Here is a 17521-nt window from a genome sequence, read left to right as displayed (position 1 = left end):
CCAACGTAGGACAAAAGGTGCCACAGTCTATCTACTCAAGCGGTTCCCATCTCCCACTGGAAAGAAGAGCTTGATGATAACAAAGACTTGGAGAGGGCCAAAATTAAAATCAAAATGGTAACATTGCAGCAATTACACAAAAACAAAATGACCCACAAAAGTAAAACTTCTGAATTTATATTTATTAGTTCAGGAATAGCAGCAATTGAAACTGTGACCCACTCATCCTAACATTTATGGTACAGATAATATAGTCCAGTCTGAGAATTATGGAAATTCTAATGTTTCTGGGCAACAGGCACAATGAGAATTTTATAGCATTCAGTGGCAGCCAGATGATTTGTAATAGAGTCCTCAGTAAACTCTGGCAACTGGCGAATTTTATGTTATGACCATCCAATTTAGGAACCCTTAGTATTTACTCAGTGATATAAGTTTATATAATTATGCATTGGCCACCCATAAGAATCAAAGACTTATAAGAAGAGGAGCCTCAAGTCCCATTCATGTTTGACAAGTTTTATTTTGAGAATCACTGCTTTAGAACTATCTGTGAGTTACCGTTTATGTACTTGGACATATGACAGCACCATCAGAGCCTTCTTTCTGTCTTTTTAGAGAAAATAGTAAGATTGACTTGATTACATGCCTTCCATGAGTTCAAAGCTCTTCCCATAATTTCTATAAATTTCTGGGGGTGGAATGCAGGTGGGCCACACTTTACAATCTCATGACCTCTTCTGATTTTCTCTTTTGTGTGAGAGATCTCTGTGCTGTGCCACAGCAATGCAGATGTGAGTGAGCCTCTGCCCTCTTTTAAAATCATGAACAATAAAATCCCCTCAGAAAAATGTTTCATGAAGATTTATGGGAAGACAGAGGAGTGATATGACAGTAAACAAACACTTTCAAATAAAGGAATAAGTTTCTGTGCTTAAAATAGTCTTCACCCATCTCTCTCCTTGTTTCTCCTCTTCTCCTCCTCCCCTCCTCCACAACCTTGGAGTCTGGCTCACACTCTTCACTTGGTCATTACAGGTGGCATTTTCTAAGAAATGAAGAGATTTTCCCAGAAAAAAAGGTGGAGAAAATGTGGTGTGGAACAAAAATTGATTGTTTACTAAATATTTACTGTGGAAGAATGAGTTAGTGGAACAGGCAAGTCATGAGGAAAAGAAAGAATGATCAATAAAGCTACCTCGTGGGGTAGGGGGACAGGATCAAAACTAAAGTGGAGAAATTACTCTTTTTCTGAAGGAATGACAGCTCTTTTACTGAGAAAGCATAAAAGAAGATAAGGAGGGTGAGCTGCAAATGAGATTATTTATATGTGGCTAGGAGATTCAATTAAGGGTTTGCTCCTGCAATGACTTGGATTTTCTCAGGGAAGTCAGGCCGAAACTCATCTGCTGACTGAGGACAGAGTTAGGGGAGGGTTTAGCATTGTGGCTTGAGATCATTAGTTGCCAGTATTTCTTTCTTTGGCATTGTTTTCTGATGTAAAAAATTTTTCTGGGTACATAGTACGTGTATATATTTACGGATTACATAAGATATTTTGATGTAGGCATGCAACACATAAAAATCACATCAGGGCAGACAGGGTAACCATCACCTCAAGCATTTATCCTTTGTGTTACAAACAATCCAATTATACAGTTTTAGTTATTTTAAAATGTACAATTAAATTATTTTTTACTATAGTCACCCTGTTGTACTAGCAAATACTAAGTCTTATTCATTCTTTCTAACTTTTCATACCCATTAACCGTTTCAATGCCCACACCCCACTACTTTTCACTACTCTTCACACCCTCTGGTAACCATCCTTCTACGTTGTCTTCATGAGTTCAATTATTTTAGTTTTTAGCTCCCACAAATAAGTGAGAACATGTGAAGTCTGTTTTTCTGTGTTTGGCTTATTTCACTTGACATAATAACTTCAATCAAGTTCCATCCATGTTGTTTTAAATGACAGGATCTCATTCTTTTTATGGTTTTGTAGTACTTCATTGTGTATATGGACCACATTGTCTTTATCCATTTGTCTGTTGATGGACACTTAAGTTGCTTCCAAATCTTGGCTATTGTGAATAGTGCTGCAATAAACATGGGAGTGCAGATATCTCTTTGATATCCTGATTTCTTTTCTTCTGGGTATATACCTAGGAGTGGGATTGCTGGATCATAAGGTAGCTCTATTTTTAGTTTCCTGAGGAACCTCCAAACTGTTCTCCATAGTGGTTGCACTAATTTACATTTCCACCAACAACGTACAAGGGTTCCCGTTTCTCCACATCCTCACCATCATCCATTATTGCCTGTCTTTTGGATAAAAGCCATTTAAACCAGTGTAAGATTATATCTCATTGTAGTTTTTTTTAAAAAATAATTATCATACTTGTTTTTATTCATCTTTGTTTAATGTATGTATAGCTCACATTTATTTTAATCCTTAATATTAGAAATGTTTGGAGTCTTTATTTGGAAGTTTTGTGATGTTTTTGTTTTTAATTTTTCATTTTATTTGTATTTATTTTTATTTTTGGGTACATAATAGGTGTATATATTTATGGGGTACATGAGATGCTTTGATATAGGCATGCAATGCATAATAATCACATCACATAAAACTGGGGTATCTATCATGTCAAACATTTATTCTTGTGTTACAAACAATCCAATTATACTCTTTTAGTTGCTTTAAAATGTACAATTAAATTGTTGTTGACTATACTCACACTGTTGTGCTAGCAAATAGTAGGTTTTATTCATCCTTTCTGTTTTTTGTACCCATTAGCTATCCTCACATCCCCTCCACTACCCTTCCCAGCCTCTTGTAACCATCCTTCTACTCCCTAGCTCCATGAGTTCAGTTGTTTTGATTTTTAGCTTGCACAAATGAGTGAGAACACGTGATGTTTGTCTTTCTGTGCCTGGCTTATTTCACTTAGCATAATGACTTCCAGTTTCATCCATGTTGTTGCAAATAACAGGATCTCATTCTTTTTTGTTGCTGTAATAGTACTTCACTGTGTATAAGTATCACATTTTTCTTTATCCATTCATCTGTTGATGAACACTTTAGCTGCTTCCAAATCTTAACCATTGTGAATAATGCTGCAACAAACACAGGAGTGCAGATATCTCTTCAATATGCTGATTTCCTTTCTTTTGGGTAGATACCTAGCAGTGGGATTGCTGGATTATATGGTAGCTCTATTTTTATTTTTTTGAGGAAACTCCATAGTGGTTGTACCAATTTACATTCCCATCAACAGTGTACAAGGGTTTCCTTTTCTCCACATCCTGGCCAGGATTTGTTATTGCCTGTCTTTTGGATATCAGCCAATCAGTGATTGTCTCTTCACTTGGTTGATTGTGCCCTTTGATGTGCTAACTTAATGTGATCCCATTTGTCCATTTTTGCTTTGGGTGCCTGTGCTTGTGGGATATTACTTAAGAAATGTTTGCCCAGATCAATGTTCTGGAGAGTTTTCCCAATGTTTTGTTGTAGTAGTTTCATAGTTTAATGTCTTATATTTAAGTCTTTAATCCATTTTTATTTGATTTTTATATATGGCAAGAGGTAGGAATCTAGTTTAATTCTTCTGCATATGGATACTCATTTTTCTTAGCACCATTTATTGAAGAAACTGTCCTTTCCTCAATGTATGTTCTTTTCATCTTTGTCAAAAATGAGTTCACTGTAGATGTATGGATTTATCTCTGGGTTCTTTATTCTGTTCCACTAATCTATATGTCTGTTTTAATGTCAGTACCATTCTGTTTTGGTTATTATAGCTCTGTAGTATAATTTAAAGTCAGGTAATGTGATTCCTCCAATTTTGTTCTTTTTGCTTAAGATGCTTTTGGATATTCTGGGTCTTTTTAATTTCATATAAATTTTGGGATTTTTTTCTATTTCTGTGAAGAATGTCATTGGCATTTTCATAAGGATTGCATTAAATCTGTAGATTGCTTTGAGAAGTATGGACATTTTAACAATATTGATTCTTCTAATCCATGAACATAAAAATGTCTTTCCATTTTTTTGCATCTTTTTCAATTTCTTACATCAATGTCTTATAGTTTTCATTGTAGAGATCTTTTGCTTTTTTGATTAAGTTAATTCCTAGGTATTCTATTTTATTTGTTGCTATTGTAAATGGAATTACTTTCTTGATTTCTTTTCAGATTGCTCACTGTTGGCATATAGAAATGCAACCGATTTTTGTATTTTCATTCTATATCCTGCAACTTTACTGAATTTATGTGGTGTGAGTTGTAATACTTCCTTTTTCATCTCTGATTTTATTTATTTGGATCTTCTCGCTTTTTTCTTAGTCTGGCTAAAGGTTTACCAATTTTGCTTATCTTTAAAAGACCAGCTTTTTCTTTCATTGTCCTTTTGTATTGTTTTCTTCATTTCAAATTCATTTATTTCTGCTCTGATCTTTATTACTTCCTTCTTCTACTAATTTTGGGTTTGGTTTGCTCTCACTTTTCTAATTCTTTAAGATGCATTATTAGGTTGTTTATTTGAATTTTTTTGCTTTTTGATGAAGGCACTTATAGCTATAAAGTTCTTTTTAGTACTGCTTTCACTGTATCCCTCAGGTTTTGGTATGTGTGTTTCCATTATTATTTGTTTCAAAAAATTTTTCAGATTCTTTCTTAATTTCTTTATTGACCAACTGGTCATTCAGGAACATATTGTTTGATTTCCATGTGATCGTATAATTTCCAAAATTCCTTTTGCTATTGATTTCTAGTTTTATTCCATCGTGGTCAGAGAAGATGTGTGATATTATTTCAAATCTTTTGAATGTTTTGTGATCTAACATATAGTCTGTCCTTGAGAAAGGTTCATGTACTGAGGAAAAAAATTATTCTGGAGCTGTTGGGTAAAATGTTCCGTAAATATTTATTAGGTCCATTTGGTTTATAGTGCAGATTAGGTTTGATTCTTCTTTGTTGATTTTCAGTCTGGAAGGTCTGTCCAATTCTGCAAGTGGGGTGTTAAAATCTCCAGCTGTTATTGTATTTGGGTCTATCTCTTTTTTAACTCTAATAATATTTGCTTTATATATCTGGGTGCTCCAGTGTTTGGTGCATATATATTTACCATGGTCATATCCTTTTGGTGAATTAATTCCTTTATCATTATATAGAGACCTTCTTTGTGTATTCTTATAGTTTTTGTCTTCAAATCTATTTTGTCTGATATAAATACAGATACTCTTGCTCTGCTTTGGTTTCATTGGTATAGAATATCTTTTCCATCTCTTTATTTTCTGTTTATGTGTGCCTTTATAGGTGAAATGTGTTGTTGTTGTTGTTTTTTTTTTTTTTTTTTTTTTTTTTTTTTTTTTTTTTTTTTTTGAGACAGAGTCTCACTCTGTCGCCCAGGCTGGAGTGCAGTGGCATAATCTCAGCTCACTGCAACCTCTGCCTCCTGGGTTCAAGTGATTCTCCTGCCTCAGCCTCTCAAGTAGCTGGGGCTATGGGTAGGTGTCACCACACCTGGCTAATTTTTGTAATTTTAGTAGAAATGGGGTTTCACTATGTTGGCCAGGCTGGTCTCGAACTCCTGACCTTGTGATCTGCCCACCTCAGCCTCCCAAAGTGCTGCAATTACAGGTGTGAGCCACTGCACCCAGCCTGGCAAAATGTGTTTCTTGTAGGCAACGTATCACTGGGTCTTTTTTTTTTTTTTTAATCCCTTCAGCTAGTCTATGTCTTTTGATTGGAGAGTTTAGTCCATTTATATTCAATGTTATTATTGATAAGTAAGGACTTTACTCCTGCCATTTTGTTATTTGTTTTCTGCTTGTGTGTGTGTGTGTGTGTGTGTGTGTGTGAGTGATCTTCTCTTCTTTCTTTCCTTCCTGTCTTGCTTTTAGTGAAGCTAATTTTTTTCTGGTGGTATGATTTAATTTCTTGCTTGTTATTTTTTGGTTTATCTGTGGTATGTTTTTTAATTTGAGGTTACCATGAGGCCTGCAAAGATTACTTTATAATCCATTATTTTAAAATGATAAAAATTTAATCCTGTCTGCATAAACAAACAAATAAGCAAGCAAAAGGAAAACTAATAAATACTATACACCTTAGCTTCATCCTTTTTAACTTTTTATTGTCTCTATTTATATCTTATTGTACTGTGTATTCTTGAAAATTTACTATAGTTATTATTTTTGATTGGTTCATCAAAAAGATTGGTTCTCTTTCTACTTAAGATCATTGTAGTTTACACACCACAGTTACAGTTTTATAATATTCTGTGATTTTTTTGTGTACTTACTATTACCAGTGAGTTTTGTGCCTTCAGATGATTTTTTATTGTTCATTAACGTCTTTTTCTTTCAGACTGAAATATTCTCTTTGGCATTTCTTGTAGGACAGGTCTGACATTGAAGATATCCTCAGCTTTGTTTGTCTGGGAAAGTCTATTTCTCCTTCATATTTGAAGGATATTTTCACCCAATATACTATTGTAGGGTAAAAGTTATTTGCCTTCAGCATTTCAAGTATGTTGTGCTACTCTCTCTGGGCCTGTAAGGTTTCTACTGAAAAGTCTGCTGCCAGATGTATTGGAGCTCCATTGTATGTTATTTGTTTCTTTTCTCTTGCTGCTTTTAGGGTCCTTTTAGAGGTAGTCCTTCTACCTTTTAGAGGTAGGGTCCTTACTGCTTTTAGAGGTAGTCTTCTTTGGGTTAAATGTGCTTGGCATTCTATAACCTTTTTGTACTTGGATATTGATATCTTTCTCTAGGTTTGGGAAGTTCTCCGTTATTATCCCTTTGAATAAACTTTCTATCCCACCTCCTCTTTAAGACCAATAACTCTTAGATTTGCTCTCTTGAGACTATTTTCTAGGTCCTGTAGACATACTTCATTGTTTTTATTCTTTTTTGTTTTGTCCCCTCTGACTGTGTATGTTCAAATAGCCTGTCTTCAAGTTCACCAATTCTTTATTCTGCTTGATCAATTTGGCTGTTGGAAGACTGACGTGTTCTTCAGTATGCCAATTGTGTTTTTCACCTCCAGAATTTCTGCTTGTTTCTTTATTCTTTGTGTTTCCCCAAAACAGCTATTTTGAATTCCCTGTCAGAAAGGTCACATATTTGTCTTTCTCTAGGCCTGGTCTCTGGTGCCTTATTTAGTTAATTTGGTGAGGTCATGTTTTCCTGTATGGTCTTGATGCTTATGGATGTCCTTCAGTGTCTAGGCATTGAAGAGTTAGATAGTTACTATGGTCTTTGCAGTCTGGACTTGTTTGTACTTGTCCTTCTTGGGAATACTTTTCCAAGTATTCAAATAGTCTTGAGTGTTGTGAGCTAAGCCTGCTTTAGGGGCACCCCAGTCCCAGTAATGTTGTGGTTCTTGCAGACTCAAAGGTGCCACCTTCGTAGTCTGGGATAAGATCCAGAAAAATTATCTGGATTATGGGACAGAGACTCTTGTTCTCTTCTCTTACTTTCTCCCAAACAAATGAAATCTCTCTCACTCTCTGTTTCGAGCCTCCTGGAGCTGGGGTTGGAGAGCCCCTGTGGCCACCACCCCTGAGTCTGTACTGGGTCAGACTGAAGCCAGGACAGCACTGGATATCTCCCAGGGCCCACTGTAACCACTACCTGACTACCACATATGTTTGTTCAAGGCCCCGTGTTTCTACAATCAGCAGGTGGTGAAGCCAGCCTGACTTATGTCCTTCCCTTCAGTGGGGCAAGTTCCCTCATGCTCCACATGGTCCAGAGGTGCTGTCTGGGAGCTAGGGACTAGAGTCAAAAACCTTAGAAGTCTCTTTGGTATTCTATTGTACTGCAGCTGAGCTGGTACTCCAACCAAAATGTGCAGTCCTTCCCACTCTTCCCTTCCCTTTCCACGGGTAGAGATGCCTCACCCCATGACCACCACCACCACAAGCCCTCAGGGAGTACTACCAGGTTACCATTGATGTTCCCTTAAGTTCCAAGGGCTCTTCAGTCAGTTTGTGGTGAATGTTGCCTAGCCTAAGTCTCAACCTTCAGGGCAATGGGCTCTTCTCTGGCCCAGGGAAGATTTAGAAATGCCGTCCAAGTGCCAAAGCCTGGAACTGAGGACCCTAAGATCCCACTTGGTGCTCTACCTCACTGTGCCAAATTGGTACCTAAGGTGAAAGACAAAGTCTCCTTTACTTTTTCCTCCACTTTTCTCAAGCACAAGGAGTCTCTCCCTGTAGCCACCATAGCTGGGAATGTATTGAGTCTCACCTGAAACCAGAAAGTCTCAGAGTCTCACCCAAGGCCTACAATATACTACCTGGTTATTGCTGCTGGTTTTTTCAGGGCCCAAGGGCTCTTTAGTTAGCAAGTGATGAGTCCTGACAAGACAAAGTCCTTCCCTTTAAGGCAGCAGGTTCCCTTCTAGCCCAGAGTGTGTCTAGAAATGTTGTCCAGGAGCTAGGGCCTGGAAAGGGGGCCTCACGACTCTGACTGGTGCCCTATCCTACTGTGGCTGAGCTAGTATCCAAGATGCAAAACAAAGTCTTCTGTACTATTCTCTCTCCTCTACTCAAGCAGAAGGATGGGATGTCTTCTGGAGCTGCAAGCTGTGCAACCTGGGGTTAAAAGAGGGTTGGCGCAAGCATGTTCTTAGCCATCCTGGCTGGTGTCTCAGTAAGTCAGATTCCCCCCAAGCCCACTGTCTCTGAGCCCAGTTCAGCACTGGGACTCATGTAGGAGTTGCAGTATTTGTGGCCTAGACTTCCTTTCAAGTTTGTTTAGAGCCCAAGAGCACTTTAGCTCATGGTGGTGAGGCTTGCTAGAACTCAAGTTCTGATCTCTGGGATGGGTGATTCTCCTCTAGCTACGCTGGTTTAAATACTGCCTCCATGGATGGGCATAAGCTGAGTTAGCCCAGTTTTGCTTTCTGCTGTGACAGGGCAGCACTGAGTTCAATGCAATGTCTCACAATTGCTACTCTCTCCCTCTCCCAAGCCCACAGATCCTCTCTCCATGTCACACGGCCACTGCCAACAGATGTGGGAGGAGTAAAATTGGCAATTCAAGACAGTCTTTCCTACCCTCTTCAATGCCTCTTTCAGCAATATAAAGCTAAAACCAGATACTGTGAATGCGCAGCTGATTTTTGATTCTTATGAAGGTGTTTTTTTGGTGTAGATACTTGTTAAATTTCTGTCCTTGTGGGGGTGAGGGTGGGGATCAGTGAGGCCTTCTATTCAGCCATCTTGCTCTGCCCCTCTCACCAGCATTTCTAATCTCTTATATTGTACAATCATTTCCACCATTTGTACTCAACATGGGTATGAGCAGATGAGAAATATGATGGATGGAATCTGGGCTGTGGTTTTGAGTCCAGTAAAATAGAAGGGCATGAAGACAAGTAAGCAAATACAGTGATAGAACAAAAGCATCATCTAAGGTGGTAAACTGGAAAAAAAAATTGAGGAGTTCAAATAAATAGACCTGGGTAAGATTAGATATATTGTGAGTGAAAGGCTGAGCTAGAAGAATAAGAGGTTACTGACAGAAGGTACGCTATTAATGGTAAAGATATCAGTTGGAAAAAAAGCTTTAAATGGCATGATCCAGAGTATGACTCATGTGAACTACTTTTGTGGAATTGTGGATGGAAATCACTGGCACTGAGGAGGTCGACGAACTCTGAAGCTAGGCTCTTTGATTGGTGATCCACAAGTAGGTGGGTATTTCAGGATGGTGGCCATCGAGGGATGAGGTGGAAGACCTCATGAGAGAGTGAACAGGAGGTTGGAATAAGGCAGTAATGAAGTTGTGGAAGAGAAGGAGAAAACAGTTTAATAGTTCATCAAAGTAATTTTATTTCAAAAAATGAAGTCATCATTTACAAGGAATAAATACTAAAACTCATGCATTTTTTTTTTTTGGTATAGGAATCAGTTTGTCCTTGAGTGAGAATGGATGAGAGAACATGTGGAGCTCCTGACATAGTAGCTGAGGAAAAATGATCACTACCACAGTGTGCTACTCTGATGCTTCAAAAAGATCAAGACACAATGCTAAAGCCTGATCAAAAGGTGGGTCCAGTTTTTTTTATTTTTTATCTTTTATTGAGATGGAGTCTTGCTTTATCACCCCGGCTGGAATGCAATGGTGCAATCTTGGCTCAGGGCAACCTCCGCCTCCCGGGTTCAAGCAATTCTTCTGCTTCAGCCTCCTGAGTAGCTGGGACTACAGGTGCCTGCCACCACACCCAGCTAATTTTTGTATTTTTAGTAGAGAGAAGGTTTCACCATGTTGGTCAGCCTGGCTTCGAACTCCTGACCTTGTGATCTGCCCACCTTGGCCTCCCAAAGTGCTGGGATTACAGGCCTGAGCCACCTCACCCGGCCCAGATTTTGTTTTTTAAATGAAGGCTACAAAGACAGTGGGTTGGGTACCTGCTAGCAAAAGTTGAGAGACTAGAAAATCTTATAGAGATGGATTTTGGGTGCTTCTGAAACAGCGAAAGCAAGGAATGCTGCTCTTACACAATATAAACAAATGCCCCCTACACTGCCCCCCCACACACACACTAGACGTTACAGGCTGAATTCTCACTCTAAAAGGCAATCATTACCATGAAAAGAGACAGATTATTAATTGAACAAATCACTTAAAAGTTCTGGAAGACAGTTTTCTCTCTAGATTAAAAATCCATGGTCCAGGGCCAGGCACAGTGGCTCGTGCCTGGAATCCCAACACTTTCAGAAGCCAAGGCAGGAAGATCATTTGAGCTCAGGAGTTCAAGAACAGCCTTGGCAACATAGTGAGACCCTTTCTCTATAAAAAGAAAAAAACTTTTTTAAAAATCCATTGTGGTACTGGTGGGATAAATTATAGAGGAAAGTATACTTGGACATGATGTGTAGAAAAATGTAAATCTCTGGAAACCTATTCTGTTTCTGCAGAATACATTGTACCTCTGGGGAAATGGGATTTGCCTCTGCTTCGACACACTGTGACAACCCGATTTTGCAGATCAGCATCGTGCAAAGATCTGTTTATACATTCACAAGACTACCACCGATTAATGAACACGACATTTTTCTCAGGCTACACTGTTACCGGCCAGTTCCAAGAAAGATGATGAATATTGTATTTTCCTTTTCTACCACTCTTTAGGATTCTTGGACAAAAATCTAAGAAGGGAACAATTCCTTTAAAAGAGACACCTTGAGGCTCTAATAAAACAAAGGTTTCTACTTAACCTCAAGCAGCAAAGATTAAACTGCAAACTATTTGACACCAAAGTTATTAGAATGGTACAAAAAAATAATAAATTTATCTTAAATGCCAGAGTATAATTTTTTAAAAGCCAACCCCATGATGAACCAAAATGTATCCATTCATTAATCCACTTACTCAAGAAAGACTTATGCTAGATGCCAGAGATACAATGATGAGCCTTGGTCAAAAGGAAAAAAAAATGGTTTTTTTTGTTTTTTTTGTTTTTTGCAAAAGTTACTTACAAGTATTAAGTCATAGATACTCCTGATAAGAGGCAAATATGCTTCTTGTTTTTTCACCTCTTGGGAGAGCTTTATATGTAGTCTTATCTGAATTTACTCCAATAATTTAATATTTGTAAAATGGATTCAATATAGAGCCTTATATTGATACTATGCTATCAGTTTTTAGAAATAAAATGAACAAGGCAGCAAGCTGAAAGAAATACTTCTATTGGTTGTTTACTGAAAAGTAGTTAGTTTTCAGCATCTCTTAAGAAAGAATGCAACTTGCTTAGTCCAGTCAGAGAGGAAAATTCTATACACAAAATCCATCAAAGCCATTGTGAGAGGACTTGTTTGCTTGGAGACTGCAGGGTTGTTCTTTGAATAGCCTCCTTCAGGAAGCTGTACATTTCATTAGTTAAGATTCTGCTTTTGAGGGAAGAGTAATCCAGTCATCTACAGTCTCTAAAATTATGTCCAATTAACCACTGGTAAGCATTAACTAAGAAGAAAGATTTGCTGTCAAAATTCACTCTATTAAAATTGTAATTGAAAACTGTAACAATAAAAACTCTAAGCTTTCTTAGAGCCATGTTGTATTCTTTGAAAGCACCAGAAAATCTGTTCAGAATCCTAGTGTAGGAAGGCTGAGCTTTTTCTCTGGAGGAGAGCACATTCATGAGTGTTGGCTGAGGGCTCGCTCAGTCTGGGAGTAGGTCACAGGGTGAAATGGAGATTAGCTCAGCACTCATTCTGCTGGCTCTGTTGGCATTGAGATTTTATTTTCCTTACTCATAGATTCTGTGGGGGGAATTGAGGGTGATATTCAGATGAGTTGAATGCCAAGTATTTGGAAAACCATGAGAGTTCAACAGTTTCTAAGAGCCCCAATCATTCTGAGCATTTTGATTGTGCCAGTAATTGTAAATCTCATTTTAGCAGCCTGCACACAGAGGCTCCACAGAAGACAATGATTCCTCAGAAAAGCTCTATTTGTATTACCTCTACTGAATGAACATGGGGTTTGCTAGATTATTTTATTCTTCTCTCAAATTTAAACTTAAACCCACTGAGTGAATCTTCTAAAACTTGTAATCTGGCAAAAACTTTGAATCTGCAATTTAGCAAAGACTTTGAATATGTTGATGCATAATATAGAACCATCTTATAGGCACTAATTTGAACAGAAAATGTAAGTGTAACACTAAGGGAAACCTATATGAAGATCCTGTGAGCAGGTGAGATTAAAAAAAAAAAATGTTGAGACAGATTTTTTTTTTAATACTGGTCAACTATTGCTATTAGGGCAATTTGGGTTGCAAGTGCAGACATCTACAACAAATTAGTTTAAGCAAAAAAGCAATTGATTATGGGTCCAGCCATGGCTGGATCCAGGGCCTCAACAATATTGTTAGCAATCAGTCTCTCTTACATCTTGCTGCCTCATTCCCCATCTCTGCTCTGCTTTCTTCTATGTCAACTTCATTCTCAGGCAAGGCATTATTTTCATTGTTTTGGAAAGACAGTCTTCTGTAACTCTGTGTCTAATTCGAACCAGCTAGTAAACTTAAGGAAAAAGATTGCCTTCTTCCCAGTGGTTTTAGGAAAAGCCATCCATAGGAATGACATTGATTGGCTTGGCTGGGAGGGGGATCAGGTCTGCATCTCAGGAAACAAGACTCATAGGTAATTATAACATGTTGGGGATGCCTCCCAGAATGCTGAATTGTATGTGGTTAGCAAAAGAAGAGGGAAAGGTTGTCAATTGGGTAAATGTAACAGGTTGTAAGAATTAAAGTTCAAGTTATGTCTAGGGTCAAGATTTAATTGCAATCATTTGTGTGGAAATAAAGTAGATCAGAAATAGTCTCAACCATTTTCATGGAGAAATGCAGCATAATTCCTATACAACTGTAGCTCCAGGAGTCTGTCTGCAACTCTGGAGCAAAACAGCCACTCTAAAAATTTGCCACATCTTGGAGTCTTAGAGTCTGGCATGCTTCCTCCTGTAATACCCAACCATTATGGTGCTTCTGTTTCTTCTGTTTTTGTAGCTACTAACTCATTTCTGCTCTTCATTTGTTCATAGTTTCTATTTATCATTCTCTCTTTATGTGTTTGTCATCTTCTGTACTACTATTTTTGTTTTATATTGTATTTATGCTTTCCACATATATTCTTTCTTCTTTTTTCTTTGGAGTTTCTCTGTGGTCCTTCTAGCAATTTTTTAGTTGAATAGCTCATTAATTTTTCATCTTTCTTGTTTTGTAATATATGCAATTAAGGCTATAAATTGCCTTCTAAGTATTGCATTAGCTGTATCCCACAAGTTTTGACATGCAGTGCTTTCTATGTCATCCAGTTCTAAATATTTTATAATTCTCATTAAAATTTTATTCTGTGACTTAAGAAACATTGTTATGAAGACTTATTATATATAAAGTGCGTAATTAAGTGAATAACTCAATTAATTTTACATATATAGACACTTGTGTAGCTACTGCCCAGATCAAGATATAAAACATTTCCAGCATCCCAAAGAACTTTTCTATACCCCTTTCCCCAAAATACCCCCCCAGAGATAATCACTATTGACAAATACCATGGATTAGTCTTACCTCTTCTTAATATCATCTAGAAGGAACCATGTGTCCCATTTTGTGACTGATTTCTTTCACTCATCATTATGTCTGTGAGATTTATTCATATTATAGCAACAGGTTTTTCCCCCTCTCCGTTACTGATAATGAATATACTTATTTGTCCATTCTACTGTCAAGTCATATTTGTATTGCTTCCAGTGTGGGGCTATTATGAGTAAAACTAGTACAAAAGTTCTTATAAATGTCTTTTGCTGGACATTTTTACTCATTTCTGTTGGGAATATAGCTAGCAGTAGAATTTTTGAATTATAGAATAGACATATATTTAGCTTTATTAGATACTTCCAAATTGTTTTTCATAGTGGTTTTTACCAACTTACAATCCCACCAGTATATGTGTGAGAGTTGGTCATTCCACGTTCTGTCATACTTGGTATTGTCAGTTTGTTTTTTTCTAAATTTTACTTATTTTGGTGTGAAGCATAGTACCTTAATGTCATTCATGTTTCATTTACCTGCCGACTATAATTCTGAACTCCTTTTTGTATGCTAATTGGTCATTTGCATATCTTCTTTTATGAAATGTTAATTCAAACCTTTTTCTGATTTCTAAGTTGTATTATTGTCTTTTTATTATTGAGTTGTAGGAGTTCTTTGTATATTCTGCATGTGTCTTTTAACAGATATATGCATTGTGAATTTCTTCTCTCAGTTGGTAGCTTGTCTTTTCACTCTCTAAATAATCTCTTTTTATTAACAAAAGTTTATACTTCAATGAAATCTTTTTTTTTCTCTCATTGGCAGTGCTTTTAGTGTCCTGTTTAAGAAACGTTTACCCCCCTCAAGGCCATGAAGATTATCTTATGTATTTTTTAAAAGCTTCACTGTTTTACCTTTACATTTGTTTGTGATCCATTTTATACTGATTTTTTATGTTGCATGAAAAAAAGTATCAAGGTTCATTTTCTTTTCCAATTCATGTCATCTGCAAATAATGACAATTTTATTACCTCCATTCCAAATGCTATACCTTTTCTGTTGCCATATTGTACCCATGAATGTTTTTGTAGTGTTTTTTAAAATTTCAAAACATATAAGGGTTTCTAATCTTTTAATGTTGGTTTCTAATTTTGCTGCACTCTTTTTGGAGAATAAGCTGTATAGCATCAATTCTTAGGAATTTATTAAGCCTTGTTTTGTAGCCTTGTACACTATACATTTTTGCAAATGTCACATGTTTCCTTGGTCTCCAGACCCATTCATTCTACCTGTAGAGAAAGATATAGAGAGCAATGTTGCTCATTTAAGGCATTTGCCATATCTTGCAGGATAGCCCCCTAACCTTGAAGGTGCTCTCTTTTAGTTGGCGCCAAAATTGTGTGGTCAGCAGGCTATTCTGCTCTTCTGGCGATCCAGCTCATTCTTGGAGATGGGCAAGACTAGTGAATTTCAGTGGTGTGAACGCATTGTCATACTTTCTTTGCAGTAGTATGACTCATTCCATGACTCAGGGGACAGGGTTGCACTCATTCCCCATAAGTGCCTATATTTTAATATAATAAGCTTCATGAACTTGAGCATTTAATTAATGCTGCAACTCTTATAATCAGATCCTCAACTTAGTTCTCAACTACCTCCTCCTGCAGTTATCAGAAATAAGATGTGCTTTTAAAGTTGCATTCAGGGCTCTCTGATTTTCCACATAAATTCTCGTCTGGCAATTTCATTTCTCTTTGTCCCTACTTATTCTCCCTAGGGCCTTTAGAACAACCCAGATGACACTATAGTTCCTAAGATCTGTAGAACTCGTAGCAATCAAGTTTTACCACTACTTGATCTCCCAAAACCTTGATCTCCTGTGTTATCATCAGTGACAGTTTGAGTAACTGTGATACTACAATATGTCAAGGATTGTCCATACCCCATTACCCCTGTACTCTTCAGGTATTGCACGATCCAATCCAGGATTTTAAGGATTTTACTTTGTTTTCTAGGACCAGTCACAGTATCAATTACTATGCCAATTAAGGTCCCAGTGGGAAAAAGATGGTGCAGTCAAATTGGGTAATTTGAAGGGACTATTTATAAAAGTGCAATCAGAGTAGGGCAAACCATGAGAAATAGTGCAATACTCTGGGACTGTAAATAGTAGAATTTCCAAAAGACAAAGAGAAGGAGCAATTATGGGAACCTAGTTTAGGAAGTCATATGATAGGAAATAAGATATTTGGGCAAGAGGTTCTGCCCCCAGGCCTAGGCAACCCTGGATGGAGGTAGCTAAGGGAACAAATACCTCTACTTTACTTTTTGCCCTCCCTCAGATTTTCTACCAGGAATCTTCAAACCCAAATCCAAATGCAAAGAAAATTTATACAACAAGAGAGTCTGTTGAGGTAGAATATACCCACAGGATACCCTCTCAGGACACACATAAGGATGGAAAGGAATGAAGAGTGGATCTAGAAGGGCAATCATAAAATATCAAGCAAATTATGAATTGGATCTTGATGATGTTAAAAGTTGATGTTCCTTAAAGATGTCCAAATGTAGATGCTGAGTGGTCATCAATGGCAGATAGACTATATTTAAAGCTGTGGGTGTAGAGGGCCTATAAACTGAGCCTCATTGTGCATTAATATTGGGTTGAGGAAGATGATCTTGCAAAGGAGACTGAGAAAAAGTAGCTGAGGAGTTGGGAAGAAAGTCAGAAAGGGTGGTATAACAAAAGACAAGGAGAAGGTGTTTCAAGACGATGAAAGTCTACAGTGCTCAACCCTCTGATAATCAAGTAGGATAAACAGTGAAAATGTTCATTACCTCTCCTCTGCCATATGTCATCCCTTACAGGACCATCCTTACACCTGAGCTAGAGGGGCCACTGCCCTGGGATCCACACAGTAGAGGGCTCTGCATATCATAAACACACACACACTATTCATTTATCAGTCACCCTTCAGGATCATTCCAGCCATAGGGAAATTCTTCTCCACCTCTCTTCCCCTATGTCCTTAAAACAAAAAGTCACTGTGTCCATAAACTTGAAGGTTTGTGGTTTGTACTGCTGCTGACATCAGACAAACATACTGCTTCAGAATGCAGAAAGATTTAAACAGTAGAAACAGTTTAAAAACAAAAGACAAATTAATTAACTTTTCACACTGTCCTCTTAGCATGAATAAAATAGATTCTTTTATGTAGAAGTATTCTTTCCCACTAAGGTCAAACAGCATCTATATTCTTCCTTTTCATTATCTTTCAATTCCCAGTTCCAGAGGAACCAGTGAAACAGGAAACTGACAAAGTTGCACTGCACAAAGATCAACTGAGAAATATTTTGCAATATTAAACAATTCATATTCTCTTAGAGTTGCATGTATTTAGGCTTAAACTGTAACATCCCTTAATGATGGTTTATACTGGCAATTAGATAGACAGTAAA

The 17521-nt window shown here is 37.4% G+C and overlaps 1 long non-coding RNA gene across 1 annotated transcript; it reads left to right on the top strand.

The window, feature by feature from the left end:
* Positions 1-300: 300 nt before the first annotated feature.
* On the top strand, positions 301-12061 carry LOC103890697 (uncharacterized). The gene is made up of 3 exons (XR_008525445.2): positions 301-552; positions 9920-10063; positions 10937-12061. It is a non-coding gene; the product is annotated as an uncharacterized LOC103890697 (long non-coding RNA).
* The last annotated feature ends 5460 nt before the right edge of the window (positions 12062-17521 follow it).

The sequence above is a fragment of the Pongo abelii genome, chromosome 4 (genome assembly GCF_028885655.2).
Source record: "Pongo abelii isolate AG06213 chromosome 4, NHGRI_mPonAbe1-v2.0_pri, whole genome shotgun sequence".
NCBI classification, from domain to species: Eukaryota; Metazoa; Chordata; class Mammalia; order Primates; family Hominidae; genus Pongo; species Pongo abelii.
The sequence above is the reverse complement of the archived record's forward strand: the minus strand, read 5'-3'. Positions and strand labels throughout refer to the sequence as shown.